At 56.7% G+C, this 25,745-nt stretch overlaps 1 long non-coding RNA gene across 2 annotated transcripts; it reads right to left on the reverse strand.

The window, feature by feature from the left end:
• Nucleotides 1-9,827: 9,827 nt before the first annotated feature.
• On the reverse strand, nt 9,828-13,169 carry LOC109489564. Of its 2 annotated transcripts, XR_002142589.2 has the most exons (4): nt 13,057-13,169; nt 12,577-12,844; nt 11,662-11,762; nt 9,828-10,130 (listed from the first exon to the last, which is right to left on the reverse strand). It is a non-coding gene; the product is annotated as an uncharacterized LOC109489564 (long non-coding RNA). The 2 variants fall into 2 exon arrangements; XR_002142588.2 differs by lacking the exons at nt 12,577-12,844; nt 13,057-13,169 and adding an exon at nt 12,015-12,101.
• Nucleotides 13,170-25,745: the final 12,576 nt, after the last annotated feature.

A 25,745-nucleotide genomic window follows, 5' to 3' on the forward strand; every position in this document is an offset into this window, starting at 1 on the left:
GGGCGGCGGGAGGCGCAGTGCGGCCCCGGCCCGGCAGGACCGCGGGACCGTCCGCCGCCGCCATTGGCCCGCGCTGCTGGACCCCGTCGCCGCTCATTGGTCGCTATGCTGCACCATTGTTACGTAACCAGCCGGTGGGCGGGGCGCCCAGCAGGACCCGCGGAAAAGTTGGGAGAAACTTGAGGGCGCGCGGGGGGCGGGGCTCCTGGAAACCCGAGCCGCGAGCGAGGAAAGGCTCCTGGCGGCGGGCGGCAGGCGGGCGGCCGGCGGCCAGGGACCGGGAGGACGACCGGAGCCCACGCTGAATGCGAGTCTGGGCGCGCGCCTGGGCGCCCCGGCTCCGGACTCGTGCCTTCCTCGTCACCCCAGGAGTCGTGTACCGCCTCCCCTTTGCACTGACCCTCTATGACCTTGAGGGACACCTCCGGGACTGTTTTCCCGGCTGTACACGGAGGGGCCAAGAGGCAGAGCTGTGATCCCCGAGGGCCCCAGCTGCGTTCTGTCCGGCCAGGGCCGGGGCATCAGGAGCCCCTGCTCTAGGCCAACGTTCCCAGGGAGCGGGTGGATGCGTGCGACAGCTATTTAGGAGCTCGTCCTGTGGGCCAGTCTCTATGCTAAACGTAACTGATTTCACTTCATTTTCACAACTGGTAGCAGTGGGAGTTATGAGCCCCAATTCACAGGCCAGGAGATTGAGGCTCACGGCCTCCAAGGGAGGAGCAGCCAGAAGGGAAACCAGGTGCTTCCCCTACTTTCCTTCAGGCATTTGTGGGGGATTGGGCCCCAGCTACCCCAGCCTCTCCACAAAGGGTCCAAGGTTTGGGGTGCCACACATGCAGGCGTCCAAGGTCATGCTGAGACCGCACCGGTAGCACTGCCCCATCTAGGCGGGGTGTGATCTCATAGGCCCGCACTGAAGCTCTCGGGGTCCATGGCCACCACCAGATTTAAAGACACTAGGTCATTGGCCCCAGGGATCTGGGATCCATCTGCCTCACCTCAGCTCTCCCCAGCTGACCTCTCTGGGCCCCAGTTTCCCTGCATTTTGTCCTAGCTTTCCCATTGTGGGCATCTCTGAGGATGGGGGGGGAGACTGAATGGAGATCCTGGAGTTGATGTTTGTCCTTTTGGAGCCCCCAGGCCCTGGGAGACATCCTCGGGAAGTGGTGCCCCAGGTGAACTACCTGGGGCTCAAGGCTTGAGCCTCCTTGCTTGCTTGTCCTCATTCTTCCAGGGCTGGATGGAGTTCCATCTCCGTGACTACCGATGGCATGAGGATGTGAGGGCATTGGCTGGGTGCCACGGTGTGCAGCTGGCCTCAGGGCAGGTCTCTCTCCACCTCTCCATGCCCTCCTCACCTTGCCCTTCAACTTGCGCTCTTCACTGGGATTCCTAAAGGCATCTTTCTAAAAGTCGTATCTGACCCCATTTCTCCACCACTTAGAAGCTTCCTGTGCACGTGGATTAACTAGAAAGACCAGGTAGGGCAGAGGAAAGGCATTCCAGGCTGAGCCACAGCTGGAGCAAAGGTCTGGGAGTGGCAGAGGAAGGCTGCAGAGGTCAACAGGGAGGGGCCAGCCTTGAATGCTGGGGCAAGGAACTAGGGTTTGTCCTGAAGATCTGGAAGTGAAGGTGGAAGGGGTTTGGAAGTCAGTTGGTTAGTGAAATATTTCAGGCATACAAAAGTAATCATAATGAATGCCTGGGAGCCATGGTCCAGCTTAAGAAATAACAGGTGGATGAATCTGAAGGCCCATGTGACTGTCCTGCTCCCAGCCCATCCCTGGGTCTTTCCCTCGGTGGCAGGGAAACACATTGTAACACTGTCCCTCACAGCACTGGTCAGCCCTCACAGCCAGCCACTTGCTCTCTTCTCCTAAGGTTACTTTTAGACTCATCCTCAAGGGTACATGCCGCTCTGGGTCACTCTGGGTCGCTGGGGCATCTTCTGCTGGTGGAAGCTCTCCCCCTGTGCCTGGGCCCATGTATGTTCTTCCAGCACTGCTAGCCGTGAACGTCCTGCCCATGCCTACTAGGGGGCCCTGCTGGGGCCCAGACCCAGGGAGGAGGTGCCAGGGTTGGGTGTGACCCTCCGCAGCCACTTCTTTGCCAGACTGCTTCAGGAACAGTGTGAACAGGGTGCAAAAGGGCAGCTTCCTTCAGGAAGGGAGGATGGACTTGGAGGGGGTGAAGGGTGGCTGGGGCACAAGGGAGTGGGCAGAAGATGGAGAGACTGAGGAGGCCTGGGGCAGGGCCACTGCCTTCTTGGTATGGGGTTTGACTTTTGACCCTGTCGTGTTCCCTCTGGAACCCAACCCCAAACCCACTCCCCTCTCTCCTGGGAGAGCCTGTCCCACAGGGCATCTGGGTGTGCCCAGGTAGGGAGGTAGAGTCAGTGAGGGCCTTGGAGCCCAGTTCAGGGTGTGTGCTACAGGAAGAGGGAGGAGGCTGGTGCCAAACAAGCTGGGTTCTAATCAGCTGCTCACCAGCTGTGGGGACTGAGGCTGAGTAACTCCACCTGTCTGAGCTCCAGTCTCTTATCTGTGAAATGAATCAGGTGGATTTTCAGATCTCAAAAGGAAGGGCAAGATTGGGCAAGGCCAGAATGTGAAATGGCCAGGACCAGGAAAGAGGATGGGAGCCTCCACCTCCTGCCCCCACCTCCCCTGGGTCCTGGACTTCACCTGGCTGTGCTGGGCCAAAGCCCACCTGGCCTCCAAGGGCCCGTTCCATGGTGTTCTCTCCTGCCCCTCCAGCTTCTCCCCTTGGACAGCTGGGCTTGTCCCCACCTGCACTCGGGTTCAAGCTCTCCCACAGAACTCTCCGCGCCATCCAACCGGTCTTTCAAGGCTCGGCTTGAGATGCCAATACTGACCAAAGACAGGATAAAACCAAGGGAAGACAAGTGATATCCTGGGAACCAAAGAGTCCAGCATGTATAGTGAAGGACTGACACTCAGAAGGTGTAAACATCTCTGGCAATCCAGTGAGTAGGATTAACCCAGGAGGAAAATGGGCAAGGGGCATGAATAGGCAATTCACTCAGTGGCCAATAAACACATGAAGGTCTTCAGCTTTGTAAGAAATCAGCAAACATATAACAGGGTGAAGAATCAGGCCCTCGATCTCAGGCAGGGGAAGGGAGAGGAGGCACCCCCGAGGGCCCCCCCAGCAGGGTAGATGCTACGTACTTGGGTCAAGCAATTTGGGGGTAGGTATCTCATCCCACAGAAGTACTGGCCCACACGCTAACAAGTTCCATGTCCAATAATCACTGATGTGGGTTTTGTTCACTTGCTTACTCCTTTAAATTTTAGGAAAGAATTTAGAGTGAATTTCCTGTCTAACTACTTCAGAGTTAAACTTTTGAGGAGAATACAGGTGACTACAGACAACAAGGAGGCAGTGTGCTTGCTGCGTTTCTAACAATGACAGCCTGGAAACCACCTAGGTGACTGTCTGAGGGGGAATGGCTTAAATCATCACGATTCACCCTTCCCAGCTCTGGTTTCTGCCACATGCAGCTGGTCCCTGTGCCTCTGCTGGGCTTGTGGAGAGGACTGTGGGAGCCTGAAGCCTAGGGACCAACTCCCTCATTTGCCCGAGACCCTCTTCCCTCCCACCCCCAGTGAGACAGTTCCCATGGCACCCCTGGGTCCCTGTAGGATCTCTGGATCCCGCCATGCTGCGTCTGGGGCTTTCTCACGAAATGAGCAGGGGATGCTCGTTTTGGCGTAGACCAGTTGGAGGCCAGGCCCATCCTTTGAGAAAGCCCTAACTCTTGAGAGTACTTACCTGGGACAGTGCCTGTCATCCCAGCATAATGATGATGGCTGCCCTGTGACCGGTGCACATACCAGTATGTTGGGGCCACGGGTGAAAGAGCCTGAGCTCCTTGTTTGTCAAGTGGAGAGAGGAATGGCCTCTGCCACAGAGAGCCGCCCTGAGGAGAAACTGAGCTCTCACAGGACACGGCTGTGCCTGGCACAGAGCTAGCCTCGGCAACTGAGCTGCTAGGATTCATTTTTAAATATCCCAACATAAAAATGTGAAAAGAAAAAGCATACATATTGTTTGAAAAATGCTGGAAGCCACACATTGATCTATTGCCAGCAGTGGCTCCTGGGGAGAGAATCGGCAAAAAGGAGAAAGGGACCCTTATCGTTTTCATTCTCTGTATCTTCTTTGTGGTTTGAATCTTTCACAAGAGGTACCTACTCAGATGTCACTTGTGGAGTTGAGGTACATTTTTGTAAAGTAATCTCTACCCCCAACATGGGGCTTGAACTCATGACCCTGAGGTCAAGAGTTACGTGCTTGACTGACTGAGCCAGCCAGGCGCCCCAAGATAAGTTTTTAAAGAGGAAGTTTCCATTGGCAAAATGCCGTCTCATGGCCTGTTATGTCATTGACTTGCCCAGTAAGGTAGGTTGGCTTGTCAGCCCACTTTACAGATAGGGAAACTGAGGCTCAAGGGACAGGGCTTTGCCCACAGAGGTAGAACCAACAAGCTTCATCTTGTCCCAAGAAGGGAAGGCTGGCTCCATGAGTTCCAAGCCTCTTTGGGGTTTCAGACTCCTTTGCGAGAGCTGATGAAAGCAGCGGCCCCTCCTCCTGGAAGTCTCTTCCACTCACAGAAGGGAGGCCTCAGAGTGAGTTGGGGTGGTGGGTCAGGGCCCCTTCATCCCTGGCCCGGGGAGTCGGGCAGTCAGCCAGCACTTCTAAGCAGCTTCATCATTCATGTACCCAACAAACGGGCCCTTAGAGCCTGTTCTGAAGACCAGAGGTGAGTGGGCAAGAGAGGCTTCCAGGAGGAGGAGGTTATCTGAGATGAGGAGTCATGCAGCCCCTTGTGTCATCAGTCAAGTCCCTTGGGCTCCATGTCCAAACACTCTGACCCCACCAGTCTGCAGTGCTCCATCCCACCTCCCAGGTCAAGGCTGCCCCCCAGTCTCGTGGCTCCATTTTCAGCCCCCGCCTCCTCGAGCCTGAGGGGATCCTGTCAAAGCCACGTCAGCTAGGGCCCTCTTCTGCTCAGAGCCTCCCGGCTTCAAGATGCTGCCCATCTCAGACTGAAACCTCTGTTCTGCCTCAAGGCCAGACCCCTTCACATTCCACCAGGAACCTTGGCCGTCAGTGCTCAGGTCCCCGGGGCTTTTGATCATGCCGTTCCCTCTGACCTGGATGGCCAGTCCCCAGAAGTCTGCATGGCCTCATTTCGGGTGTCACCTAACTACAGGAGCTCTCCCAGCCTCTCTGGGTCCCTACCACACTGTCCTGCGCTGCTGGGGGGTTCTCCTCTGTCAGACCACAGGGAGGGGCCGGCCCCTGCAGGAGGATAGTAGGTGCCCCATAAATGCTGATGACTAAGTGGTGAAGGAGTTAGGTGGGTGGGTGGGGTCCAGGCACTCCAGGGTGGGGGGAGCAGGCAGGGGTGGGGGCTTAGCAGGCCTCGTTGGCTGTGGGGAGTGTGGGCAGGTCCTGATGCCTGAGGTGCCTTGGAGGGCTGGGAGCAGGAAGTCCATGATTCAGCCAGGCTGCACCAGAGTCCTTACCACTAGGAAGCCCTAAGCACAAGGGGAGATTTCAGCAGAGGCCCAGCCCAAGTGCAGATGGAGGGACACAGAGCTGGCTCCTCAGGTGGAGGCCAGCTCCAGCTGCCCTGGGGACTGAGGCAGCAGGAGGGAGAGTTGGCAAGCAAAGAAAGCAGTGGGGAATGCTGAAGGCTGAGCTTGCTTCCTCCCCTCTCCCCATCCCCCACCAAGGGCACACAGTACAGCTGCCTGGCTGTGTGACCTTGAGGGTGTCGGTGACCCCTAAGGGCCAAGAGGTATCTGGCCAAGCCCTCGGGACTGCGGTAGCAACATCCTCACTGGAGGCTGAACACCCAGGGCTATGGGGACAAGCACAGCCTCCCATTGTCTGAGCCTTCCGCCTTATTTTCCACTAACCCGTCATCAGTAACGAGTTCTGGCTTGCAGAGAAGTGAGGCAGAAGGGCACACTGAGGCCATAGGCCCGGGCCTGGCCCAGGTCACACAGGTCACTCAATAACAGCGGCCCCAGTGTGCCACTGAGCGTGGAAACACTCCCCCTTCCCAAGGTCCCCCAGCCGTGGGAGTCTGGATCCCTGCATCCGAAGAAAACCTTTCTCTGTGGTGACTCAAGGGGAAACAAGTTCAAGGGGCTAAAGCAGGTGCATGGACAGACCGGGACGTTGACTCGGTTTGTGGCACCGATCGGGTGCAGGGCTTGGGAAGTTGGGTCCCCTTGCCAGGCCCCGCCCCGCGGCCCTGGGGAGGGGGCCAGACACTGGCCGGAGCCAGTGTGGGCTCGGCCTCAGTTTCCCTGTCGGCGCAGGGGACCAGAGCGGGCAGGAGTGCGGTCCCGCCCTACCAGCGCCCAGCGCGGGCCGACACCGCCCCCTGGCGGCCGCGCGCGTCTTCGCAGCCTGCAGCTGGTCCCAGGCCCTGCGAAGGCGCGGGGCCAGGTAGCTCGGGGGCAAGGACGTCTGAGCGCCCTTATCCGGCGGCGGGGTCCGCGGGCTTGGGTCTCCACCCCCGACACCTCACCCCGCTCGCCACTCGCTATGTGGCCTCCGCAAGCCTCTGGGTCTGTCTTCGCTCTGAAATAGCCACGATGCTGCCCACTCTACGCCTGCGGCCCTCCGCTGCTCTTCGGGCACCAGGCTCGCCTGCCCGCCCCGCCCCGCTCCGCCCCCCCAGTAGCGGCCCCTTGCCCTCCCCGCGGGCGGGGCTTGGGCCCGCCGCTGCTCGACCCGCCAATCAGAAGTCCCGGGGCGTAGAGGGCGGGGCGGATTGTCCCGCGAGGAGGGGCGAATAGCCCGGGTGGGGAAACGAGCCTCCTCTCCTCCCGCCTCCCCCGTCCGGGAGCCCGCGAACCCCGCGGGCCGCCGCGTGGGAAGGGCGGCTCTCTGGGAGCGGAAGAGGCCGAGGGGCGCTTCAGTTTCCGGGTCTGGGAAGTGAGGCCGAGCGCTGCCCCCTGTCCTTACCGGTGTCAGCCTCAGGGTAGCCAGCCCGGGCTCTGCACCCCCATGACCTGCAAGCCGCAGTGGCCCCTGGGCGAGCCCTTAGCCCAGCCTCAGGCGTCCCCCAGGAAACACACCTTCGCACTAGCTGTTCCCTCCACCTGGAACGTGGTCCACACAGCCAGCGTCCTGAATGCTCCCCCCAGGGTCTTCCCTGACCCACAACTCTGGCCCTTTCCTCACTCTCCCCAGAGGCACTTTTATGAGCCTCTCGGGCCAGAGTTCAACATACCCGGCCCGTGCAGATCCCATGTAGACACCGAGAGGAGAGCGGTCTGAGGAACCAGCGGGCCACAGGGCACACAGCTGGGAAGTGGCGGGCCAGGACCCCAGCCATCCCTTGTGGACTGCTGCTGGGCCACCTTTTGTGTTACTGTGTCCCAGGCCTGTCTTCTGCTCTCACTGCAGGGACCCCCTTCCCCTCAGGACATGCCTTGGGGAGCCCACTGAGGGTCTAGTGCTATCTGGATGGGGGAGATGAGGGGTCCCCTTACTCTGCCTACACTTGCCCAATGGGGAGCTGTGCCAAGTGTCACTAAAGTTCTAGGCTTTTCTTAACATCCACTGTGGAAGGAACACAGGACAGGACTGGCAAGGAGGCCAGTAAGGCGTGGGAGAGGCTTCCTGGCTGCAAGGAGCGGGGGTGATTGGGAGAATTGCCCACCTTCCAGAGTGATGGACAGGGAGTGAGGAGGAGAGTAGGCTGTAGTTAGGCCACCAACCCTGAGAGACAAATGAGACTTCCACAGGCGTGTCGGCTATCTACCACTGTGTAACAAGCAGCCCCACACCAGTGCCTGGAAACAGCAATGATTCCTTGTGTCTCACAATTCTCTGGACTGGCCGATTGGTTCTTTTGCTTTAGGTGACATCAGCCGAGTTCATGGATACAGCCACAAGTAGCAGGAGGCTCAGCCGGGGCAAACACCCACGGTGGTTTCACCTGCGCCTGCAGGAGATGTGCGCGTCAGCGGGGAGTTGAGCTGGCAGCCAGCACGGGCTGTCATCCCAGGTTCGTCGGCTCTCTCCTCCTTGGCCTCTCCAGGTGGCTGACCTGGCCTTCCTCATGGCGCGTCAGCTAGGTTCCACGGAGAACAAGCCCCAGTGTGCAAGAGCTTGTCGAACTCTACTTCCATCACAGTTGCTCACGTTTCATTGGCCCCAACAAGGGGCGTGGCCAAGCCCAGAGTCAATGTGGATTATCAGGAAGCGTGGTTCATCGGACGCCACCGACGTCGCAGCTTACCGCAGTGGGAAAGCAACGAAGACAGAGGAGATGGTGAACCTCCAGGGGCCAGAATAACCAAGGAGGGCTCCTGGAGGCAGAAGAGCTTACCAAAGAGGGCCAGGAGCTCCATTCTCCTCCCTGCTCCTGTCCTGCCCATGGAGCCTGGAGGACAACCAACCACTCCATAAAGGTATTAACTGGGAAGTTTTCTTTTTTTTCTTTTTCTTTTTCTTTTTAAGATTTTTTTTTTAATTTCTTTATTCGACAGAGATAGAGACAGCCAGCGAGAGAGGGAACACAAGCAGGGGGAGTGGGAAAGGAAGAAGCAGGCTCATAGCAGAAGAGCCTAATGTGGGGCTCGATCCCATAACGCCGGGATCACGCCCTGAGCCGAAGGCAGACGCTTAACTGCTGTGCCACCCAGGCGCCCCTAACTGGGAAGTTTTCTGATTGGAGATGGTGCACTGTGGACAGTGAAAGCAGGGCGATGTGATAGTGTGATGGGACACGGCGGATGAGGCAGCTGCTTTAGGCGAGGTGGCCAGGGAGGACTTCTCAAAGAAGGTGACATACAGGCTGGGCTCTGACGGACAGGCGTCAGAGCTGAGGAATGCAGAGGGAATGAATTCCAGGCAGAGGGAACAATGATAGCAAAGGCCCTGATTTGGGAGTAAGCTTGGCACACCTGAGAACTAGAGAGAAGACCAGGAGGGCAGGACGGGAGTGGGCAAGAGGACAGGGTGCGCAGGCCCAGGTCAAGTTGGGCCTTAATAATGCTGCTGGATTTTCCTCCCAGATGCAATGCAGCACTATCCGAGGAACAATGTGACAGAACCCAACACGCGTCCACCTAGTACCCACCGTATGTCAGGCACTGTTGGGACTCACCAGTGACCAAAACAGAGATCCCCGCCCTTGTGGAGTATGATTTGATTTAAGAATTTAAAAAGGGGGGGGGTATCTGGGTGGCTCAGTCCGTTCAACGTCCAACTCTTGATTTCAGCTCAGGTCTTAATCTCAGGGTTGTGAGTTCAAGCCCCGCACTGGGCTCCACGCTCATGGGGAGCCTACTTAAAAAACAAACAATTAAACAAAACAAAAACACAGCTTAAAGGAGACAAAAGTGGAGAGAGAGGCAGTCAAAAGTGGGGTGCAGGAGTGGAAGAAGGAAAAGCTGAGGAAGTGGGGGGTGAGGGAAAATAAGGTAAACTCAGGAAGGAACTTGGGAGATCATCTTCATGACTTTCGCATTTGGCAAAAAGGTCTTATTTTTTTGAGGTCTTAGATATTCTATATTTTTTTCTGTAAAAGAAAAAATTAATAAAATGGACTTTATACAAATTTAAAATATTGCACTTCAAAAGATACCACTGATACCACAAACTGAAATAGAATAGTTGCAAATCATATATCTAGAATATATCAAGAATTCTTGGAACTGAATAAAACACATGACCCAATTTTTTTTTTTTTTTAAGATTTTATTTTTAGGTAATCTCTACACCCAACGTGGGGCTTGAACTCACAACCCCAATATCAAGAGTCCCACGCTTCACTGACTGAGCCAGCCAGGTGCCCCATGACCCAATTTTTAAAAGGGAAAAAGATTTCAAAAGGGTCTTTACCGAGGAAGATATACAGCTAACCAACAAGCACATGAGATGTTCCAGTCACTGGGAATGCAAGTTAAAGGAGCACGTTGGGGGCTTAGTCGGTGAGGCATCTGCCTTCTGCTCAGGTCGTGATCTTGGGGTCCAGGGATTGAGCCCCGTGTCGGGCTTCCTTCTCAGTGGGGAGTCTGCTTCTCCCTCTCCCTCTGCCTGTTCCCCCAATTTGTGCTCTCTTTGAAATAAATCTTAAAAAAAAAAAAAAAAAAAAAAGGAAATGCAGGTTAGAGCAGAATAAAACGCCACTAGACACCTATTTGAAAGTCTAACCATGAAAAGACTGACCACACCCCTGTGGACAAGGTTGTGGAGAACTGCCACTCTCACACCTTGCAGGTGGGAATGTAAATGGTGTGGCCACTTTGGAAAACAGTTCGGCAGTTTCTCACACTTACTGTATGACGCAGCAATCCTATTGCTATGTACCTGCCCGAGAGAAATGCAAACTTAGACACACACACACAGATCTGTACCGACATTCACAGCAGCATCGTTCATGAGAGCAAAAAATGGAACCCCCTGTTCACACTAAACAGATCAAGAAAGTGTGGTGTATCCACACCATGGAAAATGATCCAGCAACAGCCAGGAATGAACACACACCAAGGGGATAAACCTCAAAAACATGATGATAAGGACAAGAAACCAAACACACCTGTAGTCCACACGAATGTATTGTACACTAAAAATTGTGTTGAGAGTGTTGTTATTACAATAAAATAAAGTTTTTTCAAAAGTAAGAAACCAAACACAAAAGACTACATATTGCAAAGTTCTGTGCACTTGAAGTGCAGGGAAGAGGCAAATCCACAGACTCGGAGATCAGGTGAGTGATTGCCTGAGGCTGGGGGTGGGAGCAGGGACTGGCTGCAAAGAGGCACAAGGAACCTCGTGGGGGTGGTGGAATGGTCTACACCTGAGTTGTGCTGAGGACTCCATGCATTTACTGAACAGCACTGACGTGTGCCCTTACACCTGGGGGGATGTTATGGTGTCTAAATCATACATCAGGAGGGGCGCCTGGGTGGCTCAGTTGGTTAAGCATCCAACTCTTGATCTCCCCTCAGGTCTTGATGTTAGGATGGTGAGTTCAAGCCCCAGGCTGGGAGCCTACTAATAATAATGATAATAATGTGTATATAACCATATAGTTCTTGAAAAGACAAAGAATGGAGGCCTAGGCCTAGGGAGCGGCCTGTGGCTCCAGAGGGCCCCCCACCCCACGGTGCTGGGGGCAGCTTGAGCCTTCCAGGTCTCTGCCCTAAACCCTTGGGGCCTGTGTATTTTGCAGTGTGCCACCTGCGCCCCTTAGGTCAGGAGCCCCTGCTGGGTAGGAGGGGTTCCCTTTGAGTTGTTTACAGCAAGCTCTCCTTGAGGGAATGAGACCTGCCGAGAATGATAAATACCCGAAACCACGATGGGTTCACCCCCAAGTCTGCATTCTCCCAAACTGGGGAAATCCGTTTCCTTCCAATAACAAGCTCAAGGCCCAGGGGAGGCCCCGCCCAGCCGCACAGGTGAAACGTACAATTAGCCCCGGACAATTAAGAGACGCTCCTCTGTTGGGGTGGGGCCCAGCCCCCAGACAGACGCTTCAGGGAGGGTAGATCCCCTGGGAGAAGTAGAGTGTGTGCCTGGGGGTGGGCATAGGGTCGCACTGACTTGAGCCTGGAGCCGAAGGGCAGAGGTACCCACAGTTTCCCGTGCGCAGACACTCACTGAAGAGTCGGTGCAGAGACCTAGACCCCAAAGAGGACATCCCAGGACTTGAGGCCAGGTCAAAAACAGCACAGGAGCTGAAGTCCTCACTGTGGGGGTTCCTGAGAGAGAAAAGGGTCGCTGGCAGAAGAGCCCAGGAGAAGAGCAGCATCTGGGGAAAACCCTGGGATACCCCCCAAAACACACCCCTATTTCTGTCCGTACACCCACCGACTCCCCAGGCACCAAGACACAGATACTTTGTTAGATGGGGGAACCTGTGAGGCTCAGCCCAGAGGCAGGACTGCTCCCCCATCCACCCCCCCCCCTTGGTTATGGTCAAGCTTAGGATTCAGAGGTCAGTCAGCTCAGACCTTGACCTTCATCCCGGGGCCCTCCAAGTCCCCTCCCGAAACACCGCCAAGGGACGTTGTTAGACAGCAGGTGCGCAGGACAAACCCCAGGAGGTGGGGGGGGGGTTGTCTCTGCCCGCTGCACAGACCCCTGGGAGAACTGCAGGCCCCAGGTGGGCCCTCCTCCCCACCGCTGATTGGACCAGGAATGGACACCTGACCAGGGTGAGCCCAGCCATAGACTGACCAGTGGCCAATCAGGAACGGCCTGGTGAGAGTGGAGCCAATCCGATGCCTCCCTGGGACCCAGTCAAAACAGACCCAGCGGGACTTGTGGGGTGGTGGGGGTTCTGGCTGCTCTGGGTCCCAGTTGGGCGAGGAGGGCGACAAGGGCGGAGGCCAGGGGTGGGCCTTGGAGAGGGAGAGGCTGGGGGAGAGGCCTGGGGCAGGCATCCGCTTGACCCCCTTCAGATTTTCTCAAACAAACCCAAGTCGCTCCCAGGCCCACGCGGCCCTCCACCGTCAGCCTCGAGCGGGCGTCGTTAAATCACCCGAATCACTTCAGCGGCCCACTAGCACTCACGGCCACGGGCGGTGCGCTTGTTTGCTTCAGGACCTGGTGACATGACGTCGCCAGCACCGAGATAGCGTTCCTCATCTGCACGCGCGTGTTCGTGGCGGCCTTATGCACAACCGGCAGAAGGTGGGAAAACCCAGCTGTCCAACAGGTGAATGGATTGGGGCGCCTGGTGGCTCTGTCCGTGAAGGGTCTGACTTGATTTCACCTCAGGACGTGATCTCAGGGTCGTGAGCTCCAACGGCGAATGGAACGCATGCGCTGGGTGTGGAACCTGGTTAAGATTAAGATTCTGGGGCACCAGGGTGGCTCTCCCGTGAAGGGCCTGCCTTCGCGCAGGGCCTGGTCCCGGGGTCCGGGATCAGCGGAGTAAGGGATAGCGGGGCTGGGCAGGGAGCGATGGGGTTATCAATCAGGCTCACAGAAATCCCCCAGATGTGGAGGTGTGGGGAGGCCAGGGATAAGGGGGCAAATCGGACCCCCTACCTTCGGCGCGTGGGCTGGGTGTCTTCGTGATAATCACCTGTGACCAACGCGGAGCAACCAGACCCTAAAAAGGAAGTAAGGCTTTGAAGGGGTTACCACTCCTCCTCGCTCAGTGGTGGTATCGGTAGAAATGTCGGAAGGATTTAGTTCCCTGGTAGCTTCTGTGCAAGACCGACCCTGGAGACCCTCAGGGGCAACCCTGTCAGGACCCCTCTCACTCTTGAGGGCTTTTTCTGTATCTTCACTTAGTAAACTTGTATTGCTTTCTCACTCTCCTTTGTCCACGAGGCTCCTTCTTTGAGGCGGAGAGGCAAGGACCGAGCTCTCCCACCTGACAGCCTGCCTCTGGCTCCCCGCTCCCTGGGGGTCTGCCCCCCGCCCCGTGCGCGGCGCGCTCTCTCTCAAAACAGCTTAAAAAAAGGATTAAGAGTCTCTCTCTCCCTTTCCCAATGCTCCTCCCCTGGCTTCTCTCTCTCTCTCTCTCTCGTAAATCTTTAAAAAAAAAATAGTAATAACCAGATGAGGGGGCGCCTGGGTGGCTCAGTCGGTTAAGCGCCGTGTGGGCTCAGGTCATGATCCCAGGAGAGCCCTGGATCGGCTCCCTGCTTGGGGGGAGCCCGCTTCTTCTCATCCCTGCTCGTTCTCTCTCGCGCTGTCTCTCTCTCAAATAAATAAAATGTTAAAATAAACACAATCTGTAAAACACAGATGAGGGCCGCCTGCGTGGCTCAGTCGGTTAAGTGGCTGCCTTCGGCTCGGGTCGTGATCCCAGGGTCCTGACCCTCAGGCGGCTCCCTGCTCGTCAGGGAGTCTGCTCCTGTCTCGCCCTCTGCCGCTCCCCCTGCTTGTGCTCTCCGGCTCTCTCTCTGTCAAGTAGATAAATAAAATCTTTAAAAAAAATAATACATTAAATGTTTAAAAGCCCAGGTGAATGGATAAACAAAACGTAGCCTGTCCACACACTGGACTGCCTCAGTCTGGAAGAGTGAGGAAACGGACAGGACACAGGCCGCACCTCGGCTGAACCGAGGGCGTCGTGCCGAGTGAACGGACCAGTCACAGAGGGACGAATGCCGCTTGAGTCCGCTCCTGTGAGATACACAGTCGTCACGTTCACAGAGAGGGAACGTGGAATGGGGGGAGCCAGGGGCTGAGGGGAGCGGGGCAGGGGAGCTCCTGTTCAACACCGGCAGACTTGCAGTTCGGGAAGATGAGAGCAAGTCTGGAGCCGGCCGGCGGGACGACGGCCGCGGCCGGGGTCGCGCTTGCTACCACCCAGCTCTGCACGGACAAATGGCTGAGTGGTCAATTTTATGTCATGTGCATTTTACCACAATTCAAAAAAGCCGGAACTCCTCCACGCACCCGGGAGCCCCTCCTGCACGGGATCCCCACACCAAGACAACCGAGGGCCTCCGCGCCTTTCAACGGAAGTCTGTCTCCCAGGCGAGCAATGGCACCAGGCCAGAAGGGCCTCACGCAGCCGGGCCTGGAGACCGATGCGTGAAATCTGGGCTCTTCATTCACTGCAAACATCACAGTCGCCAGTGGGAAAACTCGCGCTTCCAGTGGCTGGGCAGGCTCTCCCGCAGAGCCCCCGTCAGTCCTAAGCTGCGGGCTGAGGAACCTGAAGTCAGGGCAGCAGGAGGGGAGAGGCCCCTGGACAGAAGCCTCACCAGGCAGCACGCCCTCCCAGTGGCCTCTTCCTGGAAGCAGGGGGTGGAGGACCGGCCGCTCAGGCTGGCCTGGGTAACTCTGCTTTTCCGGGCTCCCGAGTCTGCCCAAGACAGCTCCTGACGGACATGGTATCCCAGCCCAGTGCGAAGCCCTTCAACAGATCCACTTGAAGGTTCTTGGAGGGGCTGCTCTGTGCCAGGGAAGGAAACAGCATCCTGACTACTGTCCCTACCCCAAACCCCATCCCCATATTGGCCTCGCTGGGGAGTGAAAGCAGAGAGGAAATGGAGGCCCAGAGAGGTTAAGTGACATGCCCAGGGTCACACAGCCAGCAGGGTCGGAGCCACAGCTGGAAACCGGTCACACTGACCACAGAACTCACGTTCTCCTACAACTTTGCTCCTCAACGAGGAGTGTGTGGTGGGGGGAGAGTTGCCACAGGACAGACATGGTTCAGCTTTCACAGCATCAGGTTGACTCAGACATTTGGGGTGGGAGGCGGGGAAGCAAGTGAATGCATAAAATCTTCTTCATGACTCAACATCATTACTTCATTCCTATATTAAGGGGGCAGAGCACCACACCCACAAGGATTCTTCTGTAAACCGAGGGATTTTGTGCTGGTAGCAAGTCCTGTTCTCTGAGTTCATTGGCCTCCGCAATTTAGGAAACATTGGTGGGAAAACTCAAAAGGTTATGTTCCATCCGCCACTTCGGGAGAAAGGACCAGCCTACCTTGTGACAAGTTTCATGACGACTCACCAAATGAAAGGTTAAGTCCCCTGGAACAGGAACAGGCCAGCAAGGGGGTCATTCGTGGCTGCCTCCCAAGTCCCCCAGGTTGGCAATATGAACACCAGCCTCCTGCCCCAAGGGCCTGCTCATTTGTTATCTCTGAGCCACAGCGGTGTGGGAGGGAGGCAGGCAGGGCCGGAAGGCAGAACTTAAGCCCGGAGAGGCCAGTGGCCCAGACAGCACAGAAGGAAAGGTAGAGGAAGGGGGAGGAGTGAGACAGGACGCCTGCAAGGACCCCCAGAAGACTGTTTTTGCTGCCTCTACTCTTGCTAGGACCTACACAGCTGCCTCAAACACCCCCTACAGAACAGGTAATGTACATCTTCCGTATAAAGGTCCAGGACTACTGACTTCTTTGGAATTTTCCAGCACAACAGATAACCTCTAAGGAGTGACCAGATGGGTCATCATTTCCAGGACCACTGACTCACCAAGCCCCCTGGCTCCAGGGCATAAACGACTTAGCGAGGACACCTAAACACTCCTCTTTGTTCCTGGATGCCTGAGAAGACACGTGCATGAGGCCACCATCCTCAATAAAAACCCGGAACCTCAAGCTACGACCAGACTCTCTCCTTTCCGCATCCCCCCAGACACTCTGTCTATACCCGCACTCTGTGACTTTGATAAACTCTGCGCTCTCCTCCTGCTGGCTCGCACATGATTTCCCTCCTGCTCAGCGTGGAGTCGGCTTCTCCTTCTCCCTCTGCTCCTTCCCCTGATCGTGTTCTCTCACACTCTCTCGCTCTCTCTCAAATAAATAAATAAAATCTTTTTTAAAAAGTCAGAGGCTTAAACCACTGAACCACCCAGGCACCCCACAAGTATCTTCTTCTTTTTTTTAAATTTAAATTCAATTTAGTTAACATAGACTATATTATTAGTTTCAGAGGCAGAGCTCACTGCTTCATCAGTTTCATAGAACACCCAGTGCTCATTACATCACGTGCCCTCCTTAATGTCCATCCCCCAGTTACCCCTTCCCCACCCACCTCCTCTCCAGCAACCTTCAGTTTGTTCCTATAGTTAAGAGACTCTTAACGGTTTGCCTCCCTCTGTTTTCATCTTATTTTATTTTCCCTTCCCTTCCCCTATGTTCATCTGTTTTGCTTCTTAAATTCCACATGAGTGAAATCATATGGTATTTGTCCTTCTTTGACTGACTTAGAAATGTCTTAATTCTAAGCCGCAAATGCCCAGGTGAATTATCAGGGGTTCTATTCTCTTGGACCACCGGAGCTGGTGGGGTGGGGACAGGAACCTGGAGGACGGTAAGCAGTCTCTGCTACCACCAGCGAGCTGTGCGCCCTTGGGCAAGTCCCATAGCTTCTCTGAGCTCCTGCCTGGGGCTGCAGGGTGCTGTCTCCAATGGGGGCATAGGAAGGCTGTCTCCGGGGCCTCTTGGCGCCCTGACACTGTGTGACCCTGCAGCAGGGAGCTGGGGGGAGGCTAGGACTGAGGATAGCAGAGGATCCTGTTTGAAAGTTGCCTGTTCTGAGGTTTACAGATCTGCAAAAGCATTGAAACTGATTATTGATTTTCAACCTGCAAACCGATGAACACAGCCTGGAAGTCTGTTAGGGGTGTGAGCTGGATGTGCCTGGAATCTAACCAGCAGGAAGGGCCGTGGTCCTGAAGACAAGGTGGGCACGCTGCGGGGGAGGACAGGGTGACAGGGGCTGGGAGGGGGTGGCCCAGGTCCTCCTGAGACTGGTGGCAGCTGAGGGGACAGACAAAAAGGTCACAAAGGTGGCAGGGATAGAGGACCAAGCTGGGGATGGATGCCATGGGCAAGGGACAGGGAGGCCTGGTGGGGAGGGACAGTGGACAGGGGGGTGAGGTGACCACCAGGAACTGCGATGGCTCTCTGGGGGGACAGGAGAGGATAGCATGTTGCTTTTCCTCATAAAGCCTTCTATGGCTTTCTTTTTCCTGCTGTGATCCAGGCCTGGAGCTGGGGTCAGGGAATGTGTGGTGTCTGAAACCCAAGGGCATAGGCAGGCGGTCGACACTTGGAGGTGCCCCACGCTGCTCTCTTCCTGTCCCCTTGACCCCCACCTCCATGGGGTGACCCCAGCAGTCAGGCAGCAGGGAAGCATGTACCTGTGACGGAGCGGATTTCTTAGTCGTTTTCCAGGCCCGAGGAAACACCAGGAGTGTCTGGATTTACTGTGGGACAGAGTCAGGGGCCCAGGGAGGCAAGAAGGACATTCTCCCAATTTTGAGATGGAGGCTTAAGCTGTTTCACACAAAAGACATGTGACCGTAGTGGTTAAGAATAGGATTCTGGGCCAGACAACCTTTGTTCAAATCCGGAGTCTTACACCCACCAGCTGCATGGCCACCGACAAGTCACCTAACCTCTCTGTACCTCCTATTCCTTATCTGCAAAACCAGGACCTGTGAGGTTAAGTGAGATCCTTTATTTATTTTTTTTCCTTTTCTTTTCCCCAGAGACAAAGTGAGAGACAGAGAGAGAGCGAACACACATGGGAGGGGCAGAGGGAAAGAGAGAATCCCAAGCAGGTTCCACACCCAGCATGGAGCCCAACTCAGAGCTCGATCCCACAAACTTGAGACCTGAGATCTGCACTTGAGCTGAAATCAAGAGTCAGATGCTTAACTGACAGAGCCACCCAGGCGCCCTGAGCGAGATCCTTCCTAACAGCCCTCAGAACAGCTTAGGTAAGAACTTAGTGAAAGCTCTCGGTATGATTAGCATTGAATGTGAGCCGGGACAACAGCAGAAAATCTGAGGGATCACGGCTCTATGGCCCCCTGAGCCGGCCCTGACATAGCCGAGGACACGGGCCACTGGGCAGCCTTCCAAATAGGCCGAGTGCGCACCTGGCTTCTCCTGGGGAGGCAGAGGCAGGACAGGGCATGCAGGTGAGGCTGGTGTGAACGGCAGAGCCCACCTGCCTGCCCTCTGGCACCCCCACCCAAACCCTCCACTATATTCCCCACACAGGCACTCTGAGGGGGAAAGGGCTGGTGGAAGTCTTCGGGGGTCCTCTGATCCGTAAGCCTCAACTGCTGTGGACAGGTGACCTCCAGGGGGGCTGGAGTAAACAACGGAACACGTCAGGGTGCTGGTTGGGGCACGAGCATCAGGAAGGCCCAACACAGTCCTCCCCTCGGTGATGCAAGGCCCAGAACCGCGGTCCCACCCTGCCCCCAGCCGGGCCCCTGGACCAAGACTGACAGGGGCCTCCATGGTCTTCATGGGCCCAGGCCCAGGCCCCAGCCCCACCTGCTCTTTTGGTATCTGAACCCCTCTCTCGTGGGTTCCTGATGTGGACAACTTCCTTCCTCAGGCAGGAGAGGAAGCAGGACCAGCTCGTCCTCCTCCCACAACAAGACCTAGCACTTCTGTTCCTCTCTCTGTCAGCCTGGCTGTGAGGGCCACAAGGTCTCCACCTGCATCTTGTCAGGGCCCCAGGAGGTCCAGAGGGAGTCCCAGTGCTCAAGACCCACTGACCCAGCTTCAAATCAATTCTGCCATTTCAAGGCTGTGTGGCTTTAGGCAAGTCACTTAACCTCTCTGAGCTCATTTCATTGGTAAACTGGGGATAACGTGGGACTGGTGTGTTTCTGCCCATTCAGGCTTTCCTGCTTTCCATAGGCGCCTGCTGGGAAGCCCTTGGTACCACATCCTCAGCTCCCAGGGGTAGCTGAGGGGCCTGCCCTCAGGGCTGCCTGCTTCAGGGAGAGATGGCAGGTGAACAGGAGGTCTGGCTGATGTGACTACCAGGAGCTCTGATGACACGGTACAAGGAGGTACATTCTGACTGAGGAGGGGTGGGCAGAGATCTGCAGGATGGGCAGGTGGGGCTGGGGGGGCAGAGCATAAGCAGAGGCATGAGGAGTGCCTATTCAGGGGTGGCAGGCAACAGAATGACTGAGCAGCATGCGGGACCTGGCAGTGGGAGCACAGGAGGCATCTGGGCAGGGAGGGAGGTGCCATCTGCAGAGATGGGCTGTGGGGAGGGACTGGCCCAGGAGGTCAGCTGGGGTCGAGGGTGACCGCCCCCAGGATACCTATGGAAAAACAGGCCATGGGCAGAATCCTCACTTGAGGCCAGCTATAGCCTTCCAGCGGCCTGCACTGCCTGCCCAGCCTTCCACCACTGGGGGTGGGAGGCCGAGGTCCCAAAGCCCGGCCCCACAGTGGATTTTGTAGAAGGTTCCAGATGTTTAAATGCCAGCCTCCAGCCCCACCCCTTTGAAGTTCTTGGCTCCAGCCAAGTTCTCTGTTCCACATTCCCAAGGCTACCTGGCTAATGCAGGGAAGGAGGGCCTGAACAGGCCACACACCAGGCCGGCTCTTCCTGCTGTTAGCTGGTCCTCAACACAGCACTTGAAGTGAAGTTGTTCCCATTCCCCAGCCTGAAGACTGAACCCTGGGGACCTGTGAAACGCTGGGGCTTTGCTCGGTCCCCCAGAGTCTTATGTAGCAGAGACCACCAGGCCCCAGAAAGGGACTATGCCAGGTGGCCAGCTGACTGGGCCCACCCCTGGGGGCTCAGATCCCCTGCTCTGGGCCTGGACCCAGCCCCAATTTGGGGCTCACTGAGGCTCTGTGGGGTCCAGGATCCAATGAGGATATCATTTCACACTCTGGTCAAGAAAGCTCCTCCCAACACCAGCAGAGCCATGTAGGGTGCAGCGCCCACCCTGGCCTGGGACGGGCCCTGGGCATTGCCATGTACTCATGACCACAGCTGTCCTGAGGCCCAGCATGTGCCCGTTCCCCAGCTGCCCAAGCAGGGGTATATAGGGTTCCTGGCCCTGCTTCCCACATAGTCCAGAGGGGTGGGGGTGGGGAGGTCCCCTTCCATAGCCTCAGCAGCCACTGAGCCTCAGAGGGCTGGGGCAGTGAGCGAACGGGGAACTGCAGACACTGGGCAGCCCCAGAGGCCAGGCCTCCCTCTGCCTGGGGCAGACAATTCACTGGGCCCCTGGCCCAGTATCCCTAAGGACACTGCCCTCCCGTTCTGAGAAGCCTGGGTGAGGGGCTGGGTGAGCTCTGTGGCGCCCCATTTCATCATCCATAGATGGGGGCATTGCTCCCCACTGGTGACCTCACAGGGCAGTGAAAGGAGTCTCTGGGATGGGGTTCAGCCCCCACAGATGGCAGGACTCATTCACCCAGGGTTGGACACTGGGAGGTTCCAGGGAAGGACCCCCAAGATTCCTTGGGAAGACTCTCCATTCCACCTGGCCTTGTCTCCGGTTCTGCGGTCCAGGGAGGTGACACGTCAACTGCCAGGGCTGGAAGGACAGTGGAAGATCTCACATGCCCCCAACAGCCCAAGCTCCAGGCAGACGCCAGTCCAGGCTTCCCCGTTCTGGGGCTCTGGAGTCTGGGATCCCAGGAACTGGGGTGTGAAGTCCAGGCTTTTAGCAACCCCTCTACAACCTGGGGAGGAGGTCAAAGTAGCGGCTGAAGGGACAGCCTCGGGAGTGCAGCAGACCCAAGTGCACAGAAGCCTGTCTCTGCCCAGGCAGCGGGCAGGCAGGGATCAGAAGCCCTGCATTTTACTGAGGTGGAGACTGAGGCCCAGGCTTTTCGACATGGCCAGAGATCTGGCCCAGAGCTCCTCTGGGCCATGGAGGCTGGCGAGGGGTACACCACCACCACCACCACCGGTGACCTAAGACCACCCCTCCCGTCCTCCATCTGTGCCTAGCCTGGCTCCCTGTGAGAGGCCACTGGCCTGGGGGGGTCTGACCTCCCTGGGTTGGGAGTCTGGAGGCCCTTCCTGGGGAGCCTGAGGCTGTTCTGCTCCTTCCCCCAGAGCTGGCTGCTTCCCAGCCCCATCAGGTCCTCCTCCAGAGCCGACTGGCTGGCTCCTGCCAAGAACGCCCACAGCCTGCCAGGCCAGGCCGGAAGCGCGCACGGGCCTGACCCCACCCCCAGCCTCCAAGCTCCTCCTGGTTCTGGGCCTGTCTTACTGGGAGAAACTGAGGCCCAAGGCATTCAGCGCCCACCCCCCACCCCCCAGGCCTCTGAGGGCCTGCAGGAGTTTTCAGATACACTTTGGAGGACATTGTACTTAAATGAGGTCTCCTGGCCACCTTCTCTTCAACCCTTAGTGTGAAGGGAGGCAGCTGGGTTACTTGGCAGGGGTCCCAGCGGGAGGTCAGCTGGGAGAGACACCAAGGCTCCCTCCTAGTGCCGCCTCAGCCCCCTCTCAGAGAGGTACAGCGGGGGGTGGGAGGGAGGAGAGGGGCTGAGGGAGAGGGAGAGAGAATCTCAAGCAGACTCCGTGCCCAGCACAGACCCCGACACAGGGCTCTGCCTCAGGACCCTGAGATCATGACCTGAGCCGGAATCAAGAGTCAGACGCTTAACCAGCTGAGCCACACACGGACCCCTGAAAGTTTTATGACTTCATTAGTATAGAAATGAATAAAATTTTTTCTTCACCCCTTAAAGTTCTTTTTCTTTCTTTCTGATTTTTAACAAAATGGAAGCATTTCATGGGCCTCTAAAAGTAGGGTAGCCCCAGGCAGTGTCTACTGTGTCTGAGGAGGGAGAGTTGTCCTGGCCGCTCCTCCCCCCCCCCCCCCCCCCCGAAGCTGATGGGCTGGGCCTTGAACCCAGGTCCTCTGCACCTCTCCCTCCTCTCCCCACGCTGCCTAACACTCTAGGTGAATTATTGCTGGTTTTTGGCATTTCTTTTTTTCTTTTTTAAAATTTTTGAAGATTTTATTTATTTGAGAGAGAAGTAGTGAGAGAGAACATGAACGGGGATGGGGGGGGAGGCGGAGAGGGAGAAGCAGGCCTCCCGCGGAGCAGGGAGCCCGACAACGTGGGGCTGAGCCCGGGACCCCAGGATCATAACCGGATCTGAAGGCAGACCCTTAACCGACTGAGCCCCCCAGACACCCCAGTTTGGCTTTTCTTAATAGCCATCCTACGGCTTTGAGCTTCTTGTTTCTGAGTGTTTCCAACAACAACGATAATAAATAATAATAAAGATGATGGCAGTCCTTCACAAAGCCTTTCACCTCTCTTATCTGATCCTCCCAACAATCCAGGGAAGGGCAAGGACAGCCACTGCTGCCCCCTTTTCGCAGGTGGGACAAGTAGGACACAGAGGACTAATAAGCCATCTGACTGGTAGGAGCAGAGCCGCAGGCCCGGTGCTTCTCCGTCTGCAGTCTGGGTGGGAAGGTGGCAAGCAAGCAATTGGCTGAGAAAGGAACCTGAAGCTGGGAAGCTCTAGGTGAGGTGGGAAGGTTGGAGTTCAAAGGGCAGGAGGGGCTCCGTGGGGGGAGGGGCAGGAGCATATAAAGGGGAGGAGCCAGAGGAGACACCTTCTGGCTGCCCAGGGAGGGCAGGAAGAGCCCACTTTGGTCAGGCCTTCCAGAAGACATTGAACTGGGAGGGAAAGAGGAGGGAGGGGGAGAGCTCCTAGGAAGGAGAAAAGGGACCCAGGAGGTATCTAGGAGGCACAACCACTGAGACTTGGGGACTCATGGGATCCAGAGGCAAAAGGGGGTGGGGGGGTGGGGGTCGACAGAGATATTTTGTACATTTTAGCCTTTAAAGTTCCCAGACACTGGAAAGACCATAGCACTTAATCTGCTCACTGCACTGAGCCACTTCCCTCTGCGAAGCCCATGGGCAAAAGCTGACAGGCGCTGCTGACCCTTTCCAAAACCCAGACATACCCATCCATGCCGGTGATGGGTACGTGTTCAGGGAGCTCCTGGAACCTTTAAGCTCATCCACCCACCCCAAGTTAGGAACCCCTGAGAGGGGCTGCTCCACGTCTGCCCCAAGCTTCTGCCCTATCCCCTGAGAGTCACCTGCCTTGTTCCCCAACCTCTTTATACCCCTAAAAGATGTTAATGGGATTCCTTTAACTGAATGGTACACCCACTGCCAAAATGAGAGTGCAAAAAGATGGTCACTGTGTTATGAACATTGAATTGATGTTTTGGAAAGGTTTCTTAAAAGTTAATTAATTTGAAAAATTGCCATTGAGTTTGGTGTAGATGAGACAACTGTGAAGACTTGGAGAAAAATGTAACGTTCCAGAAGGTTCCTGAAGCACAGATCTGCTTTCAAGCTCACGCACCTGGCTGCTGGTGGCCTCAGGTCCTGGCCACGTGGGCCTGGACATAGGGCTGCTCAGGGCATGGCAGTGGGCTTCCCCCAGAACCAGAGAGTGAGAGGGAGAGAGAGAGAGAGAGCCCCCCAGACACAAGTCTGTCTTTTTATAACCTAATCTTACAAGTGACAACCCCAACACTTCCTGTTTTCTCTTCACTAGACCCAGACGTCACTCCTCACCCACACTCCAGGGGCAAGGATTACAGTGGGATGTGAATAGAGGAGGTGGGATGGCCCGGGTGGTGAGGGCCTTTATGGAGGCTGCCTACCACAGTCTCCCAGGGCCGGCCAGGTCGGGCTGGGTAAGGAAAGGGTCTTCTCCTTAGAATCAAACACACTCGTAGCTGAACGCTGACTCTGTGCCAGGCACTGTTCCAAGCACTTTATACTGACTCCTCATACCACTCTAGGAGGCACTATTATTATCCACATTTTATGGGGCACATAGAGGGAAAGTAGTTTGTTCTCAAATCCCACAGCCGGTAAGAGCTGGAGCTGGCTGGGATTCAACTCCACGTGGTTTGAGCCCAAGGAGGAAGCTGGGTTGGGCATCTGGGTTGGGCCTGGTGTGTCAGAGGAGCCTTGCAAGAGATGGCCAATAAGCCCCCCAACCCAGCCAGCTATTTGGGTCTGAAGTTCGGGAAGCAGAGGGGTCAAAACTGGCCCTCTAGGTGTCCTTAGCCGGGCGTGCGGAGGGGACTGATGACTCTTCGGGAGCAGAGTTCACCTCCAGGAAGAGTGGGTGCAGACGGGACACAGGAGGGCTCTGCGTCCAACGGTGGCCAAGGAAGGCTGAGGAGCGGTGAGAAAGCAGGGGGGCAGAAGGCAGAGTGAGGCCGAGGGAGGCCCCCAGGAGAGGCTGTGTGTGGGGGGGAGACAGGGAACATCTCTGGGGAGCAGCCTGGCTGTGGAAAGGCAGAGGGGACAGGACAGTTGCCGACGGGGTATGGGGACAGATGCAGAGGAGGGGGTCAGGTTCCTGCTGAGGACGGCTGGCTGGGGGTGCCCCCCCCCCGTCCCGGCTGTGGCCACGCCCCCTGCCCTCTCCGCAGGACCGGCACCGCCCCAGACCCCGCCCAGGCTGACGCCCCGGATGTGGCCTCCTAGGTCACCAGCCCCGAGGCAGCGAGTCAGGAGCGTGGCAAGCTTGCCACACCCAAAGGCTGTGCCCCCTCCTCAGCCGGTCCAACCCGTTTGCCCGGCGCCCTGCTGACTGTCCTCAGTCCTTAGCCCCTACTGTCGGCCTCTCTGGGAGCAACCCAGCCCCTCAGACCGGACTGTCACACTGCGAGGCCCCTCCTCCTGCAGGGAGCCCACCACGCCCCCTGACCTTTCCCAGGCCTTTTGAGGGAGCGGATGAGGGACCGGTGTAGGTAGAGCTGCAAGAATCCAGCCCCTCTGCCCCCATCAAAACGCAGATATTAACTTTCTCCCCAGAACCAACTTCCCAGCACTCACCAGGTGCCACAGACCCTGCAAGGCCTGGCCTCCCCGGTGGCCCTCGCCTCCCGACCAGCCTCGAAATGTCTCCAGCAAACATTGGACAACCGCCTCACTGCTCTCCTTGATTCTGTCTGACCATCCAGCGACCCAGATGCTCAGCTAAGCCTCCACTGACCCTTGGTTAGATGGAATCGTTTGCTGGGTCCTCACCATCTGGCGGGACCTTACTCACTGCCCCGCCACCCCACCCCTGCATCCTGGCCCACCTCCATGCCTTGCCCGAGTCGTCCTCTTGCCTACCAAGCAACCCTCCCTGTTCCAAACGTCCAAAGCTTTCCCATCTTTCGAGGCTCGGTTCAAAGCCAGCTTGCTGAGCTTGAAAAGGCAGCTTAACCTCTCTGGGCCTCAGTTTCCCTGGTTGTAACAGGAAGCGTCTCTGTGCTCCTCACGGGCGGGCGGGAGCTGGGAGGAGGGCAGAGGCGTGGCCTGTAGGAAAAAAAAAAAAAAAAAAAAAAAAAAAAAAGGGGAGTGCGGCCGGAAGAAATCCGAAGCCGTCCTGTGCCCTCCCCGTCGCAGGGGTCCCCATCCCGCAGCGGGCGCGCAGTGAAGGTGGGCGCACAGCGCGTCTGGGTTGGGAGAAGATGGC

This window comes from Ailuropoda melanoleuca, chromosome 14 (genome assembly GCF_002007445.2).
Source record: "Ailuropoda melanoleuca isolate Jingjing chromosome 14, ASM200744v2, whole genome shotgun sequence".
Lineage (NCBI taxonomy): Eukaryota > Metazoa > Chordata > Mammalia > Carnivora > Ursidae > Ailuropoda > Ailuropoda melanoleuca.